Source organism: Lactuca sativa, chromosome 3, assembly GCF_002870075.4.
Source record: "Lactuca sativa cultivar Salinas chromosome 3, Lsat_Salinas_v11, whole genome shotgun sequence".
Classification (NCBI taxonomy): Eukaryota; Viridiplantae; Streptophyta; class Magnoliopsida; order Asterales; family Asteraceae; genus Lactuca; species Lactuca sativa.
This window is the reverse complement of record NC_056625.2, coordinates 304,374,038-304,396,742: the sequence shown is the minus strand read 5'-3', so window position 1 is coordinate 304,396,742 and position 22,705 is coordinate 304,374,038.

Genomic DNA, 22,705 nt, shown 5'->3' with positions numbered 1-22,705 from the left:
GGATTAATGTCTAAGTCCATAACTATATTTGGTAAGACTTGACCCGACCCGGCATGGTCCATTTGGGTTGCATACCATCATGCACTTGGATAGACTATAATGAGAGGAATAAGACACTTATGGTTATTAATATATTATAAGTTCTAGTATATTAATAATAAGAATAATAAGATTATTTAATTAGTATTGATCAAGAATTAATCTAGGATTAATTAAGTGATCAAAAGAAGACTAATTAAATATATGGGTTGATTGTGTAAATCATCCATACTTGTATAGTGGGCTAATGCTCCATGGATAATCAAGTTGGGCTAAAACCCATAGGATGGTCCATGGATGCTCCATGGTGTATTTGTACCCATGGATCCAAGGAAATGGAAAGCCATGACAATTAAGAGTTTACCCTAATTGTGTGACTATATAAGCATCTTATTATTGAGGAAAAATTGGCCACTAGTAGTATTCAAGAAAGGGCTAGCCGATTTTGGTGAGTGTAGAATTCTCTCAAGTCATTCTAAGTGTTTTGATGATTGTGATTCCATTTGAGGTGTCACACTTGGGGCACTAAGCACTCAAGCTTCATGAAGACTTTCTACATCAAGAGGTATGTATTCTATCTTGTTACATTCATTGTTTTGTATGCTAGATTAGGATAATACCTTGGAAGTTCTTATTTGCATGTATAATAGAGAAAACATAGATCCAAGGTATTTAGGGTTGCATGTACACTTAGGAGTGTTAGAATGCTCAAAACCCAACAGTGGTATCAGAGCCACGGGTTGTTTTCTGTTATATTGATGCAAATATTTTATTTTCAAAGTTGAAAAAAAAAAGGAAAAAAAAAAGCATGAAGTTTGTCAAATTTTAAAATAATTACTTGTTCTTGTGAAAAACTAATTATTTGTAAAATTTGAATAATTTGCTTTATGAGTTGAATTAGGTCAAATTTAATAAAAGATAAAATAATATGATTATTTTATTAGTTTTAAAAGTTTGATCTAAAAAGTTTTATTTTTTTTTGAAACCTCCATAAGTTATGGATTTGAAAAGGTTTTAAAAAAAAAAAAATTGATTCAAAGTTTTTTGGAGTTACAAAATTTGGTGTTAATGTTTTAAAGGATTACATAACTTAAGAATAAGTTATGGATCACCAAAAGTTTTTTGTGTTATCTTGTTTTATGAGTGAATTTAGATTAATGATGAAAATTATGTGATAGTTGGTTTTAATCCAAATTAATCTAAGAATTGATTCTAAAATGTGTTTTTGTAACTTGTCCTCAAGTTATATGAAAAGTCACATTTAAGAATCATAAAACTCATAAAAATTGGCAAAGGTTACAAAATGAAGAGTCTAGTTCTAATTAAATGGTTTTATGACTCCATAACTTGTCCTCAAGTTATGGAGGACCAAGAGTCTCTTCATTTAATAAAATAAAATAAAATAAAAAAAGGTGTAACCTTAATTAATTCCATAAGTTATAAAATAAAGAAAAGTTAATTCTTTTATTAGTTTAAAGTCTTCCATAACTTGTCCTCAAGTTATGGAACTTGAAGAGTTTTTGGATTAAAACTACTTTAAACACATAAGTTATGGAATTAATTAGTTTTGAATAGTTTCAAAACTTGCCCTCAAGTTTTGGAATTTGTAAAGTTTTCTCTAATGAATACTTTAATTCCAAGTTAGCCCTTAGAATTTTAAAAGTTAAAATTCAACCCTTATACTTTATAATATTATAAGTTAATAATATATATATGTATAAGAGTAAAGTCAGTCTTACCGCTAGTACGCCTCATTCACGAAGCCGGTCTATAAGGTGGGTATAAGGTTGTTGCCTATAAAATGGCAACTTAATGGGTGTCCACTCTCACCCACCGCTTGCTTGACTGGTGGAGGGTCGTTAGCCGAACGGGTTTGACAAGACTATAATTCTCATTCATTAAAAGTATTAATGATAATACTAAGTAACTAAACTCTTAATAATACCCAATCTTAGTTACTTAGGAAAAATGTGAATAAGGTGCTAACCCATGAAATTACACTTTACACTTTGTCTAAGTCGTTAGTGGAGCGTTTGTGGTTAACCGGCACACTAACTTGGACTTAACAAGGTAGGTAAAGGGTGACTTAATATTTATCATAGTATCGATGGAGCGTGTGTGGTTAACCGGCACATCGATTGAGGGGTAATTTATTAAGGGTACCAAGTGATTTGCATGGTTACTTCACACCTTGTTTTGTGATCCTCGGCATCCCAGTCACTAAACCTGAAGGGCACACTCGAGATTGAAACATGCCTTTGAAAAGTTCAATGAATCTCAAAGATCTAGGAGTTTCAAAACCAATTAAAACCTAATAATTCATTTCGTTTATCTTGGTGGAAATTGGTGAATCGTCATTCACCTACCTTCAAATATTTTATAGCTTGGATTACGACATACCTCTTCTAAGTTATAAAATAGTTTGTTGGGTCCTAGCCTTAATATTTCATATTGGGTGTCATATTAAGGACTTTAAATCAACTATCTTGAATATCTCCCAAAAGATGTCTGTAATAGACACCTATGATCTTCCCAAATCTAGTGAAACAAGGTTTCCTAAATGAAGATGATGTCCTTTGGAAATCATACTTCTTTCACCTCCTCCAATTATTCTCCCCAACCCACAAGTTCTTGAAAAGTTTAAGGTCACTCAAGCCCTATTGGCAAGGAAAGGTCTAGGTGTGAACACATCTTGGAGATGTAGTCACATATTGACAAGCCGGGAGAGTTGGGTGTCAAAGTCTTGAGAAAGTTGGTGGTTCAATCACTTTCTAAGTCACATAGTGAGTTCCTTTGGGACACCTATGAAACAGACTATGACAAGACCCTTAATGATCTTATCTATTTGCTAAGATCAACTTCCTAAAACTTTATGGACATTGACAATGATGACATTGGATATCCAGTAAAGCATTCTCTTCCCAATGGAAAGGGATCGACCATAGTCAACTCGGTTGACCAAATGGTAAAGAGAAAAGCTAAGTCTATGATAGTCCCGTGTACCATTATCAAAGGGTCCATATGTTTATATTGCCAAAGGAAGGGGCATTGGTTGCGAAGCTGCCAAATTTACCTAAGGATGTTAAAGTCAATAAGTTTGACTCTACTTCAGGTAAAGTCCACTATCTAACTCTGTTAAGTTTCTATTCTGAGATTCTTGATACATGATGTGACTGGGTCACATGGTGATGTTTAAGAATCAAAGAAAAGTGAAGAAACTTAAAGAAAGAATATGCTGAATCTGATCGCGTAGATGGATTTCTATCGCGTAGTTTGAAAAATCGGATTCGTGAGCTACTTCTCAGGAGTTATGAGATATTGCTTAGGAATAGATAACAACAAGTTTTCATATGGATTGTAAGGATAAGTTTTTCCGCAAAGTTTTAAAATAAAAAGAAAATTTTTGATTTTATTTATTTTAAAATATCCTTACAATGGCATTTGGAAAGAAAATTGTTGCTTATAAGATTCCATTAACAGCAAGAGTGGAAACATGAAATTGATTCTTTCATTTGTGGTAATGTCTAAATTTACCAAATAAGGAAAGATTCTCATCACCCAAGTTTCAAGTGGACCGGAACTTGGAATCATGCACGTTGTATAGCATGATGAATGAGAACTTTCATGTTTTGGAAAAATTAAGACTAATTACTTGTTCACATGGATGTGTGAGTCAAGTAAAGGACTTAGGGATCGAGTACACATTCTTGTGCACTGATTAAGTCCACCACTAAAGATCGATAAGAAGAATCAAATAAGGCAGAAGGATAAAAGTTTCTCAAATCTGAAAAGATGGGAGCGTACTTTAGTATCAGTTTTGTGATCATCTTAATGATTAAGAAACCATATCAAAATTAGTTCTCTAAGGAAATCTTAGTGCATTCTTATGACTAAGAAGAGGAACTTGAATTGTTGAAATGGTTAAATCAAGAAGATGAGTCATACTTCGTTCCAATACAAGTCTTAGAGTCATACTCCAAGATTGTCATTTGAGTGACATGTCTTAAAGAAGGTTTAAAACACTTGTCAAATGTAAGAGTAAAAGTTTTCTACTCTTGTACATTTGAAATTGGTAAGTTGTGATGTTTTGGATAAAACAAAGACCAACTTAGGCCAATTGGGTAAAGTGTTTTTCTTGATTAGAATCCGCACTATCTCTTGGATGTTTGACAAGGGAGTCTTATATGTCAAGAGGACAGTGGGAGTCTTAAAGGTCTTGAAAGTCTCAAGAAATAATCAAGAATAAAACCTCAAGTTCTTCACTAGCACACGACTTGAGGTTTATAACCTATCGTGTTGACATATCTGTGCCCATTCCAGTTAAAGTTGGATTTGCATATGAGTTCTTAGAGTTCTCAGTTTGTTGCATAACAACTTGGAAGCAATGGCAGGCCCTTGAGCTGCCAGGTGGCAAGAAGTTAAGATTGAGTTCAATCCATATGGTTTTGGATTTGTCATTATCTTTGTCTTGTGATTATGGTTTGACAAATTCATATGGGTAGGAACTCATACACCATATAAATCTAAGTGTCATAAGGTTTCTCTCCGATTCATGAAAATGATGGTGAGGAAACGCTTTCACTAAGTAGATTTTACGAAGATATCAATTGTGTTATTTGCATTTTCAAAAGTCGTTAGTGGAGCGCGTGTGGTTAACCGGCACACTAACATGGACTTGTGAGAAATGGCAAATGCCTAAGCAATTGAGACCATGATTACGGTATCCCTTTTCATGGTTCTTGAAATAGCTTAGACACACAGGTGAGCTATCTACGGAAAGGGTGTATGAATCTAAATTTCAGACTGTCTAGCTGATTTCTGAGTACATGTCAAAGCTAGTGGGAGCATAAGTGTTATGCTAATAATCATCATGTTAGTGGGAGCATGATAATTATGATAAGTATTGCAAGTTAGCAATGTTAATTATAGAAAACAAAAGTTTCAATTGGAAAAAAAAGTTGTTTTGCTATAATTAAGGGAGAGGAAATTATGCTTCATCTCAAATCTATAAGCTTAGATCGTGAGGTTTTAATCATTTAGTCAAGGATATATATGAATTTCATGTTGGAATGGCTCAACATAACGAAATTTTGTATATGGGTCCATTATTTGCGTTCTAAAATTCGATTATGATTACGACATCCCTTTTCATAATCTGAATTATGAGAACTTGGCAAATTGAAATGGAAATATTATAGCAAAAGACTGGTTTAGTCTTTATGTAAGACATCATGAATCGTGTCCCATATGCTTCGGATATAGGATCGATTACATGTGCTATATTCATCCGTTCTAAAATTTTCCAAATGCCTGGGGCATTAAGAAGGGAAAAGGTTTAGAACTGGATATGACTAAAAGGATTAAACAATTGTCGAGGACAATCTAAGGTTTACCAAAGATTGGTTGCTCAAGGACAATTGGAAGTATAGTGATAATTCTGGAAGGACCATATTGACATAGTCTGTAAGGAGGCAACTCTTGTTCAGAAGTGATAGTCAAAATGGAATCTGGAAATGTTTCAAAGTTAGAATTTTCAATCTGTTTAAGATTAGGAAACTTAATGCAAGAAGGATGTTTCCAAGGAGCTGATCTCCTTTGGAATACTCTGTAATGATTGTTGTCAAGTCTTTCTGACTTTGTGCATAATCATTACAAGAGGATCAATGCATATAAGTTTAGAATCTAACAGATTTCAGTAAATGGCATGAATTTGGAATTCTTGCATTTGCAGTAAGGATTTGGGGGTGTGAAAAGAGAATCATTGAAGTTATGTTCAATTGATCTAGTTCACAAATTAAAGATCATAGAAAAACATAGTATGCATACTTGGTGTGTGGCATGACTAGTGTTTAAGAAAACATAGTGTACATGCTTGGAGCATGGGACAACTATTGTTTTAAATTCAAGAATAAAGTTGATAGCTGAAACAGTATACAATGAATAATGTGTAATCATATGGTGATAAATAAAAGGTGTTTTATTTATGTTCAAAGGGTTGATACCATATTGGATTCAATTATTATTGTGTTTCACTTTGCATGTTTTGACTTCCCGAATAAACTGGGTTATTCTTCCGGAATGACTAAGTTATTCAAACCATCCACAGTTGGTCATATTTTGGAAGTAGATATGAATTAAGACTGTCATGATGGGTTGTAGAGGTCTAAGGTGTTGGACAAGGCTACAACAATCATGAGTGCTCATAAGTTCTGAGTATTGGATTCAACCCGCGCTCATTGGAATCACTTCATGGATTTTATCACGAGTGATCATGAGACAATAATATCTTATATTCTTCAAACCTAGAGATATGAGTTGTTACTATGAGTTGATAGTACATTGATAGCACGAAAACGCATTTGGTAACTCGGTGCTATAAAACGTGCCTTTGTGTATGATTCAACAAGTAGTAGAACAAGCCATATGAGTCGAAGTTTATCCGTTCCTTTTACCTTCGGGATAAAAGCGATATCTGTGGGCCCCTCGATGATTTGATGATGACAAATGGAAGTGCTCGGCCGGGCCAGGACTGATTTGATTTGTTCAATTAGTCAGTCGTCATAAATCGGAAATCGGGAAACAACAAATGGACAGAGAGAATGATTATAATCCATGTCTCAGTCCATATGATATCTAGAATGGAGGAATATATGATCCCTTATCTAATGGACAAGTCACTGACAAAGGTCAGAGTTCATCTACAAGGTCAGAGTTCGACAGAAGCTTTTGAGAGCTACAATTGCCGGTTGGTTCCTGAAGTCATACGCAATAATAGTTTTAGACTTATCCAAGTGGGAGACTGTTGGATTAATGTCTAAGTCCATAACTATATTTGGTAAGACTTGACCCGACCCGGCATGGTCCATTTGGGTTGCATACCATCATGCACTTGGATAGACTATAATGAGAGGAATAAGACACTTATGGTTATTAATATATTATAAGTTCTAGTATATTAATAATAAGAATAATAAGATTATTTAATTAGTATTGATCAAGAATTAATCTAGGATTAATTAAGTGATCAAAAGAAGACTAATTAAATATATGGGTTGATTGTGTAAATCATCCATACTTGTATAGTGGGCTAATGCTCCATGGATAATCAAGTTGGGCTAAAACCCATAGGATGGTCCATGGATGCTCCATGGTGTATTTGTACCCATGGATCCAAGGAAATGGAAAGCCATGACAATTAAGAGTTTACCCTAATTGTGTGACTATATAAGCATCTTATTATTTAGGAAAAATTGGCCACTAGTAGTATTCAAGAAAGGGCTAGCCGATTTTGGTGAGTGTAGAATTCTCTCAAGTCATTCTAAGTGTTTTGATGATTGTGATTCCATTTGAGGTGTCACACTTGGGGCACTAAGCACTCAAGCTTCATGAAGACTTTCTACATCAAGAGGTATGTATTCTATCTTGTTACATTCATTGTTTTGTATGCTAGATTAGGATAATACCTTGGAAGTTCTTATTTGCATGTATAATAGAGAAAACATAGATCCAAGGTATTTAGGGTTGCATGTACACTTAGGAGTGTTAGAATGCTCAAAACCCAACAGCTGTTTCTTCTTCTCATCCTAGAATTTCTGCTTAGTGTCAGCGGGTTTGGAGGGTTCTGGGATGGCTAGGGTGGTTGTGGTTGCTAAGACACTCCCCTGGTACGGAGGCACTAGCCCCCATATGTACCGTTCGATCTTTTTCCCCTCAGTGGGAACCATATCGGGGCAGAGGGCCACCAGTTCACTAGATCGGGCAGTGTAAGCGATCACATTGGTGCCCTTCATGGTCAGGTTCCAGAGTTCATGTTCCAACTTCTGGATTTCGCCCCTCGGGCAGTATTCCTCAGTCATGAGGTCCTTCATCGTCTCCCAGCCCATGTCGTTAGCCACGACGTGTGTTAGGGCCTTAACGTGGCCGTTCCACCACGTTAGGGCTTTCCCCTCAAAGGTGCATGCGGCATATTTAACTTTGCACGCAGCAGGGCATGAACAGATTTCGAAGACTGATTCAGTCTTCTCGAACCATTGGGAGAGGGCAATGACTCCGCCGGTGCCATAGAAAGGCTTCGGCTTGCAGTTTGTGAAATCCTTGTAGGAGCACTCTCTCGAGCGCACAGGGATTTCGATCGGAATAGATTCAACAGGGGTTCCACCTCTGCTGGCATCTGATGAGTGATACTGAGCCATGGCAGTTGCCACTGCTGCAACTACGGTAGCATTCAGGGTTGCAGTATCGATGACCGGAGGCGGTGGAGGCGGTGGAGGTACAGGGTTATTCCTATTCCTGGGAGATTTGCGAGGAGGCATCTTTCAGCTATAAGTTTATAAAGATAAGAAAGATGGTAAGAATCAATTTGTAAGCAATGTGAGAGTGACACATGGACTAACCAACCATAGCCCAACAGTTGAATGAGTTTTTGAAATCACAATAAGAAATATTAGTAAGAATACACAAGTGTACAGATTTTTCCCACAAATCAGATAGATTTCAATAGTACGGGTATTACTGATGTAATAAGTTCAAGGAAAATCGACCTAACAGTAGGTCTTACATCATACCAAAAGGATGAGTTTGACAGTTCTTAGATTCCTAATTAGAGTACTGAAAGTTAGGAATATTTTACAGACAAGTGCTACTTAGAGCACAGATGTTTAAAGGCTATTCCTAAATCAAAAGATAGAGATGTACTAGACATCATCTAATGGCGGTAGGAATTCCTCGGGCGAGCCCTGAGGTCGGACACTTGGCGAAACATCTCTTGGAGGTGTCGATCCTGAGCTCTCTGACGAGCTCGAAGCTCCAAGACTTCAGCACGGGAGGCAGCCAGCTGTTGCTGCAGGGTTTCGTTGGTTCTCCGGGTCTGTTCCATGTCTTCTTCAAGACGGCGGATGCGGACTGTGTTGACACCTGAGTTAGCATCAATCTCCATGACCCGGTCGATGGCTGCTCGACCTTGCTCGACATTACAAGCTATTCTGCGGATAATGACAGGCAGAGCTCTGTCAGCAGAGCCACCATCGCTGACGTTGTAAAAGGTTCGATCCCTAAAGTATGGTAAGGGTTGACCCGGCTCATCACTCCAGCGATTCAAGTTGTTTGCCCACATGGGAGTAGGACCTGGAAACGCTGGTCGAGGGTTGTTGTTCGGGGCTTTACCTACAAGCGGTAGGTCGTTGACTTCAGGCTCAGAGTCGGATCCATCAGAAAAACCTTCTGTGAGGTGATCATCCAAAGGGATTGGATGCTCATCTTCGGGCTCTTCATCGATCCACCCGGCATTGCCTTCATTTGGAAAGTACGGGTCGCCATGATGGAATCCAGCCATTTAGATCTACGCGAGAAGAGAGGTATAAGAATATAGTATACGTGTAACTAGTAGTACAAAATACTCCTATAGTATTTTAAGTTTATGTTCTACTGATTTTCTTGTGGTATTGTTGGTAAGTTTTTAGACTTGTTAACACATCACAACCATTCTTGGGCATATGCTAATCACTCCTAGGACCAGCATAGTTGATCAGGCTATGCCATTCCCAGGACTGACCATACATCCCCGAGCTCACTTGTGATATTTAACAATCGTAATACTTTTGTTCTTGTAATTGTGACACTGATTTTAGTATGAATGCAGACTAGTATACTTAATTAAATATTTTAATATTTAAAGTATAGACTCTTGGTCAAAGTGTTTTAATCCCTTTTGGGTTTATAGTTTAGTATATCTTTTATGGGTTGATATACTTGATTCACTATAAACAATGCTCCGATACCAATCTGTCACACCCCAAAACCAAGAACGGCGGAAACGTTCTGGGGCGGAGGACGTCATGTATAGTCTCACAACACAGTAAATGTAAATAAGCAAACAACATCATCCATTTCATTAAATATATAATTTTAATACAAGAGTGTTCTGTACAGTTATAGACACCAAAATAATGTAAGTCAAAATAATAAGATGAGTCTTGAATACGCTCCATCTTCTCAAAAGCTGGCCTCGGTACCTGTCTACTGATGACCTGAGAATACAAGTTATTTTGAAAGAGTTTATCAGCATTAAGCAGGTGAGTTCATAAGTATTTTAGTGTCAATGTTTGTTGCCAAAAACGTTTGCACCTGCCTCAATGTATAAGTTTGTAAAAATGTAAGTAAATGTTTGAAAGTGTTTGTAAAAGTTTGAATCTCTCAGAAAATCCTATATTTTCTATTAAAGTAACCTTCTACCAAGGCTTAACTATCTTGTATACTCGTTTGTTGTAAAAGTGTGTAATTACCCAATTATAACTATCATTTAATAAAATATAGTTTGTACATTAACGCTTAAGTGAGGTTATCACTAAAATATGTAATGGGTAAATCATTGTAGTATTGTAGTTTTGTATAATAAGAACTACTGTTGTACTAACTACCTTAAACCAGATTTATATCAAGGTATAATGTGATAAATTGCAGCATGCTATCGACTGGTAACAACGACATAATGAATGGTCGTAATAAAGAAATGACGTTTGGCACCCGCAGACCTGCAGGTCCGGCTGTAGCTAGCAGCAAGGTGTAGGATAGTCAATCCAGTATAGATGTATACACAAACTCATGCTCTACCTCCAAGAGAATTTTGGCTACAATTCGGGCCATGACATTTAAGGCATGCTCCGACACAGTGGATCACAATTGTTAACGTATTCATGTATATGTAATGTTTCTCGTTCTAGTATAGTTGTATATGTTCATGTTTCTAGTATAGTTGTATATGTTCATGTTTCTAGTATAGTTGTATATGTCCTGTTTCTAGTATAGATGTATATGTACATGTTTCTAGTATAGCTGTATGTATACATGTTTCTAGTATAGCTGTATATGTTCATGTTTCTAGTATAGCTGTATATGTTCCTATGTTACCCCGATGGTAACTAACTATTGATGTACTGATAAGTATGAATATGGAAGTACTTTTATGTTTATATATGTATATATGATATATAACTAATATTGAAACGACCTTCGGATGGTCACCCGAAATCCCACCAGACCACATCCAAATCGAGAAAAAGGAAATAGGGCGGATGGCCTTCCTAAGCCCTTTAAACATTATTTATAAATCTATACATATATGGGCATTCAATTGAATATATAAAGCCATAAATAAGTTTTCATAAGACATTTGAAACATAAATATAATTTCAAGAGAAGATCGACTTGATGTCAATCTATAAAACAATTTGAAAGCATAAGTTGGCAAAACAGTTTAAGTATAAGAAACATTTGTTTGAATCACAGTTTGTAAATAAGTTTGGATAGCAAAAGATTTTGTAAAACATTTCAAAGTAAGGCAGTTTGATAAACAGTTTGAACAGTGGTAAAAATCATGGGTTTCCTAGTTATTAATCACATGTGATTAAATGCAATCACATGTGATTGAAGCAATAACTATAAGTATTTGACATGTATTCCCCCCATAAAGTATTTAAAACATTTAAAATCATTTCAAAGGTTGATTAAAGGGGTATGAACTCACTTGTGGTGAGCTGTTTGAATTGCAGTGTCGGATACCGTGCTAGGTGGCAAACGGAGACTGGTTTACACGCATGAGCCTAGTTATCATATAATAAGCATATATATAACTAATTAGCCAAATAATAACTTAACAAATAAGTTAAGACACTTAGGAACATTTAAACACTTTTCATAAGTGTTAAAGGTCCTAATGCTTGCATCTAAGTTGCTACGGGACAAGGCAAAAGGGTTTGAAGCATCAAATGGCCTTGTATAAGAGTTCACCACCCAACAAACCCCACCTTTGGAGTTTACGGCCGTAAACTCATAGGTTTATGGCCATGAACTCCTCACTAGGTGGTTTTGGGTGTTTTAAGGTGTTATCTTGACCCTAGAATTAACCTAGCTTTGTTGGAATACTCCTTGAAGTAGTTTAAGGCCCTAGAATGCTCCATAGGGGAGTTTACGGCCTAATGTCCATATCCCCTAGAGTTTACAGCCGTAAACTCCTATGGGGTGTTGGATTTTAATTCATTTGAGGCACTTGCACATCTAGGATGGCTTCCATGTTTTTATCTAAGGCTAAAGGGGACAAGAGGCACACATTTGTGCCTTCACTTGGAGTTTACGGCCCAAGTGATGTTCCTTGGCCGTAAGCTCCCTTTTAGGGATGGTTTTGATGTGGTTAAATCCCCATTCAAGTCCTATGAATTTAAGGGTAATAGTCTTAAGGCCTTAGGGGTGTTTGTGGTGCATTTTACCCTTGGAAAAGGGGTTTACGGCCCAAGAGCATATCTTGGCCGTAAACTCCTAAAACTTAGTGAGTTTGGAGTGTTTTGAAGTCCAAAATAGCCACAAGCATTAGGGGGTTAATGTCCTTAAGCTTTAGGGGTGGTTTAGGGCACATTTAGCCCTTAAAAAGGGGTTTACGGCCCAAGAAATGTCCTTGGCCGTAAACTCCTATATCTTGTGGTTCTTGATTGCTTTCTAGTCTCTAAAGATCATACACTAAGTCCCTAACTAGTTGTCTATCAAGGAAATGGGACTAGGTAGCCTTAAAGCTCCATTTTGGACTTTACTCCCCAAGAACGTTCTTGGGCGGTAAACTCCCGGATCTTGCAGTTTAGACATGTAATTTATGTTATAAAGCATATAACAAGTAATGAAACACATTTAGGAAAGTAGACTCACAATCTGGGATGAAAACCCGAAGATCCGTCAGAGAGAAAATGGTTTTTCTCTAATTGGAATTGTGAATAATGAATTAATTTAATTCAGAAAACTATTTATAGTCCTGGAATATTTTGTCAGAAAATATTTTTATTCTGGATATTAGACTGTAACATTATGAAACTTGGAATGTTCAAATTTCACAAGTCCAAGAGCATGCACTCTCCTGATATCTCCTTAAACATAAACCCTAATGTACACAAACTTGTTCGGAAAAGTATGAAAATCACTGAAACTGGACTAGCTTCTATTGAATAGATAATGTTCGTACAAATGGAAATTTCGGGTTGTCACATAAATCATGTTATAAACACATAATAAGCTTTCTAACACTACTAGAAAGAGGTACTCATGATTTGGGATAAAAACCCGAAGATCCGTGAGAGAGAAAATGGCTTTTCTCTAGTTGGAAATGTGAATAATGAATGAATTTGGTTCAGAATTCTATTTATAATCCTGAGATATTTTGGCAGAAAATATTTTTATTCCTGAAATGATCTCTAATATAATAGAGTGTTGGAATAACAGTGTTGCACAAAACCCTAGTGCACCCACTCTCCTGATATTTCCTGAAGTGTAAACCTTGAATTACTCAAACTTACGCGGAAAGTCTGAAAATTAACTGTGACTGCTATAACTTCTATTGAAGTAATATAGTTTGTACAGATTGAAAATTTCGGGTTGTCACAACTTTGACCTTTTCACTACCTTTCTTTTATAAAAATAACACTTTTAGTCCTTTATATAAAACAATTTCATTTTTAGTCTTTAAACACATTTTCTTGACATTTTTGTATCATAAACTTGTTGAAAAGACATTTTTAACACAAATTATATTTAGTAAGCAGTTTTAGCCCTTCCAGAATGATTTTTCTCGATTTGAACCCCAAATTTCGAAATTTTTACAGTTTTGGCCCAAAATACAAAAAGTTTACATTTTTGATCCTTTTTGGAGTTTAAAAGGATTTTTGACATTATAAATAGTTTTATTTCACTTCATGTCCCTTGTTTGACAGAATATTACAATTCAGCCCCTTAAAAACTCCAATTTTCGCAATTTTGGGCTTGTTGGGCCGAAAAGCCCATATTTAGCCCAATAACTCAAATTTTTGCATTTTAAGTCCTTTGAATATTTTAATATTCGGGAAAGGGATTATAAAAATTGTTTTGACTCATTTGACCTTCTAGAAACCGTGACTTGGCAGTTTTTACCCCAAGTTTTGTATTTTTAACATTTTAAGCCCTAAAATGAGTTTTATGTTAAAGTTTGTTCCTTATAACCTTGTAAGCTATTTTTCTTGACTTGATTAGTGTAAAATAACTTAGATTATGTTTGTTTCCTTCCTCATGTCATAGATCTAGAATTATTACCCCTTTTTGTCACATATTTATCACAAAAACACATAAGATCACACTCATACATGCATAAAATCACACGTAGCATACACATACACATAGATCTACACATTTTCTTGTATTCTCCCACATAAAACATATGAAAACCGAAAATAGAGGGGTATGAAACTCACCTTGAGTTGTAGTTTTGGTTTTGAATAAGACTAGAAGAAGTTTGATGCTAATTCTCGGCTTTAGCAACCTTCCTTGGAAGATCTCGAACTTAGATGATTTCTAAGAGAGTGATCATGATTTTGTATGGATTAGGAAGAGTTTTTTGATAAAACAAAGAGTCTAGGTCATAGATCCAAGCATGAACTTACCTTAGATGATGATTTTGTGGAAGAATCTCTTTGAGAGCCTCTTAGATCTTGAAAATATGGAGAGGAGTGGAGAGAGTTTCCTTGAGAGAATTTTGAGTGAAGTGTGTGTGTATGTGTGTGTGTGTGCGTTTGGGTTCGACCGAGATCAAAGAGAGAGGAAGTGAAGAGAGAGTGAATGACAAGATGGTGCATGGAAATATGAGTTATATGCATAGAAAACCTCCATGTAAAAATGAGGTGGCAAGCATAAGTCAACTTTTTCCATCTTGGTGGGCTTGGGCCGAGAGTGGAGAGGGAAAGAGAAGATTTTTGGCCTTTTAGCCCTTAAGTCCATATAATAGTTAAGTTAGGTGATTTTTGGCCCAAATAAATAAAAGTATTATTTTTATGACCTATTAGGGCTAAATTAAATTTGTTTTGGTCCAATAATGCCCATTAAAGTTAATCTAGTTTATTTTGGGTTCATAAGGCCCAAAAATATTAAGTTTCATGTATATATGTCCAATTAGGGCCCATTTGAGAGTTCTGGGTTCAAGATGGATAATTTCGGAGTTTATTAGTCCATTAGGCCCAATAAGGAAATCCTAGTCCAAAGTGGACTCAAATATGAATTTCTAAGGTTTCCAATTCCTTGTTGACCACTTGTAGGGCTAGAATGTAGTATTTGATGGAGTTTTGTTGCTATAGAATGAGCATCATGCATGCTTTCATGTTATTGATTCATAGTTGTTATAAGTGTTGTGATTACAAGGCACCAAAATTTCTAGTTGTGACACTCTGGTTCAGACATCAATGATCCTACCAAATCTCTTGGAACTTCACTTCTTCCACCTCCTCCAACTATTCTCCCTAACCCACAAGTTTAAGGTCACTCAAGCCCTATTGGCAAGCAAGGTCTATGTGTGATTGCATCCTGGAGATGAAGTCACATATTGACAAGCCGGGAGAGTTGGGTGTCAAACTCAAGAAAAAGTTAGTGGTTCAATCACTTTCTACGTCACATAGTGAGTTCCTTTGGCACTCCTATGATACAGACTATGACACGACCCTTAATGATCTTATATATTTGCTAATATCAAATTCCCAAAAACTTTTTGTACATTGACAATGATGACACTGGAAATCTAGAAAAAGCATTCTCTTCCCAATGGAAAGGGATCGGCCATAGTCAATTCAATTGACCAAACGGCAAAGAGAAATGCTAAGTATGTGATAATCCCATGTACCATTATCAAAGAGTCCATATGTTAAATTGCCAAAGGAAGGGGTGTTGATTGCGAAGCTGCTAAACTTACCTAAGGATGTTAAAGTCAATAAGTTTTACTCTACTTCAGGTAAAGTCCACTATCTAACTTTGTTAAGTTTCTACTCTGAGATTCTTAGTACATGATGTGACTGGGTCACATATTGATGTTTTAAGAATCAAAGAAAAAGTGGAGAAGGAAGTATATGCTAATTCTGATCGCGAAGATGGATTTCGATCGCATGGTTCGGTGATAAGAATTTTGAGCAGGTGCTTAAGAGTTATGGTAGATTGGTTAAGAATATATAACAACAAGGTTTTCATATGGATTGTAAGGATAAGTTTTTCCGCAAAGTTTTTAAAATAAAAGGAAATTTTTGATTTTATTTATTTTAAGTATCCTTACAATCGAATTTGTGGAAAAAAGATATTGCTGATATGATTCCATTGATAGCATTATTGGAAATATGATTTTGATTCTTTCATTTGTGGTAGTGTCTAAATTTACCAAATAAGGAAAGTTTCTCATCACCCAAGTTTCAATTGGACCGAAACTTGGAATCATGCAAGTTTTATAGTATGATGAATGAGAACTTTCAAGCATTGGAAAATTAAGACTAATTACTTGTTCACATGGATGTGTGAGTCAAGTAAAGGACTAAGGGATTGAGTACACATTCTTGTGCACTGATCAAGCCCACCATAAATAATCGTTAAGACTATTCTTCATTATTTACTAAAGTTCAGTAAATATGGTTATACTTACAAGCTTAAGTGTAATTCTAAGACATTGGAAAAGGTTCCAATGTATGGTAGAGCGAATAAGAAGAATCAACTTAGGCAGAAAGATAAAAGTTTCTCAAATCTGAAAGGATGGAAGAGTACTTTAGCATCATGTTTTGTGATCATCCTAATGATTTAAAAATCACATCAAAATTAGTCCTCTAAAGTCATCATAGTGTATTCTTATGCCTAAGAAGAGGAATCTTGAATTGTTGAAATGATTAAATCAAGAAGATGGATCATGCTTTGTTCCAAAAAGAATTCTTAAGAGTCATACTCCAAGATTGTAATTTGAGTTACACATCTTAAAGAAGGTTTATTAACACTAGTCAAATGTAAGAGTACAAGGTTTTCTACTCTTGTACATTTGAAATTGGAAAGTTGTGATGTTTTGGATAAAACAAAGACCAACTTAGGCCAATTGTGTGAAGTGTTTGTCTTGATTAGAATCCACACTATCTCTTGAATATCTGACAAGAAAGTCTTATATGTCAAGAGGATAATGGGAGTATTAAAGGTCTTGAAAGTCTCAAGAACTAATCAAGAGTAAAACTTAAAGTTCTTCACTAGCACACGACTTGAGGTTTGTAACCTATCGTGTTGACATGTTTGTGCCTATTTAAGTTGGCATTGCATAGGAGTTCTGAGAGTTCTCAATTGGTTGCACAGCTACTTGGAAGCAATGGCAAGCCCTTGAGCTGCCAAATGGCAAGAATTTAAAATTGCACAAGTTTAATCTATATAAGTGTGGATTTGTAAGTAACCTTGTCCTGTGATTATGGTTTTGACAAATTCATATGGTTAGGAAATGATACACCAGAAAAATCTAAGTGTCATAAGGTTTCTCTTCAATTCAAGAAAATTATGGTAAGGAAACACTTTCACCTCGTAGATTATAAGTAGATAACGATCTTTGCATTCTCAAAGTCATTAGTAGAGCACACTAACTTGGACTTATGAGAAATAGCAAAGGTCTAAACAATTGAGACTATGATTACGCCATCCCTTTTCATAGTTTAGAAAATTGTTTAGACACACCTGTGAGCTATCTAAGAAAAGGTGTGTAATTTTGATAAACTCTTATCAAAGCAACCTAGTATCAAAAATCTGAACTTTGGTAAGAAAGTCAATAAAGTATTGATTTCTAGAAGTCCAGCTGATTTCTATGTACATTTCAAAGCTAGTGGGAGCATAAGTGTTATGTTAATAATCATCATGTTAGTGGGAGCATGATAATTATGATAAGTATTGCAAGTTAGCAATGTTAATTATAGAAAACAAAAGTTTCAATTCGTTGAAAAAAGGTGTCATGCTATAATTAAGGGAGAGGAAATTATACTTCATGTCAATTTTAAAAGGCTTAGAGTGAGATTTGAAGCTTAGATTGGGATTTTAATCATCTTTAGTCAGGAATATATATATGACTTTCATGTTGGATTGGTTCAACATAAGGAAATTCTATATATTGCTTTCTCAAAATTCGATTATGATTACGGCGTCCCTCTTCATAGTCAAATCTTGAGAACATGGCAAATAAAAAATATTGTAGCGAAAGACTGGTCTAGAATCATGTCTTTATGTGAGACATCATGAATCATGTCCCATGTGCTTTATGTAAAGCATCGATTTCATGTGCTATAATATTCATCCTTTCTAAAATTTTCCAAATGCGTAGAGCATTAAGAGCGGAAAAGGTCTAGAATTGGATTTGACTAAAGTGATTAAGCAATTGTCGAGGACAATCTAAGGTTTTACCAAGGATTAGTTGCTCAAGGACAGTTGGAAGTATAGTGTTAACTTTGGAAGGACCGTATTGACCTAATCTGAAAAGAGGCAATTCTTGTTCAGAAGGGGAAGTCAAAATGGGAATATGGAGTTGTCTCCATAGGTGGAAGTTATCTATGTAAGAAACTTAATGCAAGAAGAATGTTCAAAGGCATTGAACTTTGAATGTGAGACTTCGGTTCCATGGAGTTGATCTCCATTGGAATACTTTGTAATGTTTGTTGACAAGTCTTTTTGACTTTGTGCATAATCGTTACAAGAGGACCAATGCATATAAGTTTAGAATCAACAGATTTCGGTAAAAGGAATGAATTTGGAATTCTTGCATTGGCGTAAGGACTTGGGAGTGTGAAATTAGAGTCATGGTTCAATTGGCTATTTCACAAAGTAAAGATCATAGAGAAACTTGGTATGCATACTTGGAGTATGGCATAACTAAATTTTAGACAATCATAGAGTGCATACTTGGTGTATGGCAAAGCTATTGTTTAGAAAAACATAGTGTACATGCTCAGAGCATGGGACAACTATTGTTTTAATTCAAGAATAAAGTTGATAGCTGAAACAGTATGTAATGAATAATGTGTAATCATATGGTGATAAATAAAAGGTGTTTTATTTATATTCATAATTTTTGAAACCATATTGGATTCAATTATTCTTGTGTTTCATTTTTGAATGTTTTGACTTCTAGAATAACTAGGTCGTTCTTCCTGAATGACTAAGTTATTCTAACTATCCACAGTCGGTCATATGTTGGAAGTAGATATGAATCATGGCTGTCATGATTTGGTATTTTAGAGGTCTATGATGTTGGACAAGGTGGTGCTACAACACTCATGAGTGCTCATAAGTTCTGAGTATTGGATTCAACCCACGCTCATTGGAATCACTTCATGGATTTTATCACGAGTGATCATGAGATGATAATATCTTATATTCTTCAAACCTAGAGATATGAGTTGGTTGTACATTGATTGCACAAAAACGAATTGGTAACTCGATGTTATAAAACGTGCCTTTGTGTATGATTAAACAAGTAGTAGAACAAGCCATATGAGTCGAAGTTTATCCATCTACCTTCGGGATAAAAGCGATATATGTGGCCCCCTCGATGATTTAATGATGATACATGTGAGTGATTGGCCAACCCAGGATGGATTTGATCTGTTCAATTAGTCAGTCATCAAGAATCGGAAATCGGGAAACAACAGATGGACAGAGAGAATGATTTATAATCCATATCTCAGTCCATATGATATCTAGAATGGAGGAATATATGATCACTTATCTAATGGACAAGTCATTGACAAAGTTCAGAGATCATCGACAAGGTCAGAGTTCGACGGAAGCTTTTGAGACCTACGATTGCTAGTCGGTTCTTGAGGTCATACGCAATTACAGTTTTAGACATATCCAAGTGGTAGACTGTTGGATTAATGTCTAAGTTCATAACAATAATTGGTAAGACTTGACCCAACCCGACATGGTCCATTTGGGTTGCATGGCATCAGGACAATTGGATAGATAAGATGAGGAAAAAAGGATACTAGTGATTTTATATAAATATATTCTAAGTTATAATATGTTAATATATAATCATATTATTTAATTAGTATTGATCAAAATTAATTTATAATTAATTAAGTGATCAAAAGGAACTAATTAAATATGGACTCTTAGATATATATGTGTGATGGGCGAAGTTCATTTAAGTTGGGCTAAGCTTTCATGGATAGTCCATGGAGTGTTTAACCCATGGATCATAAGAAATGAAAGGTCATGGGTATTAGGGTTTAACCCTAATCTCGACACTATATAAAGAGGTCCTTGGTTGGTGAAATTGGCACTAGTGTTGGTACAATAAGAGGGCTAGCAAATTTCACTAGAGAGAACCAAGTATCCTTATTCTCAAGGTTATTCCAAGTGTTCATGGTGTTGTGTGGACCATTTGAGGTGTCACACTTGGGGCACTAGGCACTCAAGCTTCATGAAGACAAGCTACATTAACAAGGTATGTATTCAAACTTGTTTTATTACCCAAGTATCATAGAAACTCCCTCAGGGAGGGTCTGCTAGATAGGGTAATACCTTGGAATATTCATATTTTCATGTATAATAGAGAAAACATAGATCCAAGGTACTACGGTTGCATGTACACTTAGGAGTGTTAGAATACTCATAACCCAACAAAAACCACCGCTCCCAACTCAAGATCATGTGTGGGATATCTCGTCTCATGTGACTTTAGTTGCCGTGAAGCATAAGCTATGACTCGTCCTCTCTGCATGAGAAACTCCCTCAGGGAGGGTCAAAATTGGGGCCTCGCAAAGTCTCTACCGAAGGGTCTCAAATGCTAACTGCTGCCCAGGGCACCGCCAGAAATCCAACCCTTTAATCGTCAGACGAGTGAGGGGTATTGCAATCTTAGAGAAATACTTAATAAATCTCTGCTAGTACCCTGCAAAACCCAAAAAACTCATGGTATCTGAGGGATATTTCAGAACCTCCCACTGCATCACAACCTCGATTTTGGTCGGACGGACCAAAATGTCATCCTGTTTAATGAGGTGTCCAAGGAATTGAACCTCTCACAATCAAAACTCACATTTCGAGAACTTAGCATAAAGTCGTTCTCGCCTCAAAACCTCCAGAAGATCACGAAGATGATCCTCATGTTTCTCTTTGTTCTTGGAATACACCAATATATCATCAATAAACACGATGACCAAACGATTGAGCATCAACCTGCATACCCGGTTCGTTAAATCCATGAATACCACAAGTGCATTGGTGAGCCGGAATGGCATCCCTACAAACTCGTAAAGCCCATAACGAGTTCAGAATGCAGTGTTCTCCACGTCCTCCTCCCTCACCAGACCTGATGGTACCCATACCTCAAAACAATCTTGGAGAACCAAGATGCTCCCTGTAACTTATCAAAGAGATCATCAATCCATATAAGGGGATAACGGTTCTTCACCGTTAGCTTGTTCAACTCCCAATAACCGATGTGCATCCGGTATGAACCATCCTTCTTCTTGACAAATAGAGTCGGTGCTCCCTATAGAGAACTGTTCGGACGAATGAACTACTTTCCTAGCAGCTCCTGCAGCTGATACGATAGCTCCTACATCTCAGGTAGTTGCAATCGGTATGATGCCCTAGCAACTGGGGCCGCACTTGGCACAAGGTCAATCCTAAACTCGACCTGCCTCACAGAAGGCACACCGAGTAACTCCTCCAAGAATACATAGGAAAACTCCCTGACCATCGGAACCTCTAAAACTGAAACCTGATACCCAACCCACGTATATACCACATAAGCTAAATAACCTGCACACCCATGTTGAATACACTGTCGGGCCCTGGCTGCCAAACAAAACTCTGAACTCATCCTAGTTCCCTCTCCATAAATAACTAGTTCTCCCCTACTTGGGGTTCGAACTACCACGCACTGACCCTCGTAGTCGATCAATGCACCGAAACGACTAAGCCAATTCATACCCACTATCACACAGACTTCCTCTATGTGAATAGGAATCAAATCGATCGGGACGGATACTCAGAAGATCTCCAGAATGCAACCCTCAAAAACCAAAGAAGCAGAAACCCCGTGATCGTTGGCGATAGAAACGCACAACAGCACTCCAATTCCCCAGAAGGCATAACAAATTCCATACTAAATAACTGAAAAATAAAGGACCGACTAGCACCCGAGTGAAACAACACTAAAGCAGGCATGAAGTTCACTAGGAAAGTACCTAATAAGGTAAAAAGTGTGTGTGTGTGTATATATATATATATATATATATATATATATATATATATATATTTATATCTATATATATACTAGTTGTGAGACCCGTATGTTATACGGGTTGGATAAAACCAAAAAAATAAATAAATAAGAAGGGTTAAACAATAATTTATTTAAATTTGATATTTAAAATTTAAATTTTGAATTTAAAAGGAAACATATTCAATAGTATATGAGTTGTAATATTGTAATTTAATGGTTATTTTCAATTAAGGCAATTATTAAATTATGTATAAATATGATGTGTTAATTAAGAAAAGACAAACAATGAGAAAATGACACATGGAAAAAACATGTATTAAAAAATACAAAAAATGACATGTGTACAAGTTAATGAAAGAGTGACATGTGGAAAAATTATTTTCATTTATTATATATATATATATATATATATATATATATATATATATATATATATATATATATATATATATATATATATTCAGACTTGTTTCTGTTACCTTTATGCTGTGTTAAGGGTATGTTTGAGAGTTTTTAAGCCTAGTACACTCAAGGATTATGTATTAGGATGTATTAGCTCGAGATCAGAAGGCAGCACCCAAACCAGAAAACCCAACATATGAGGTT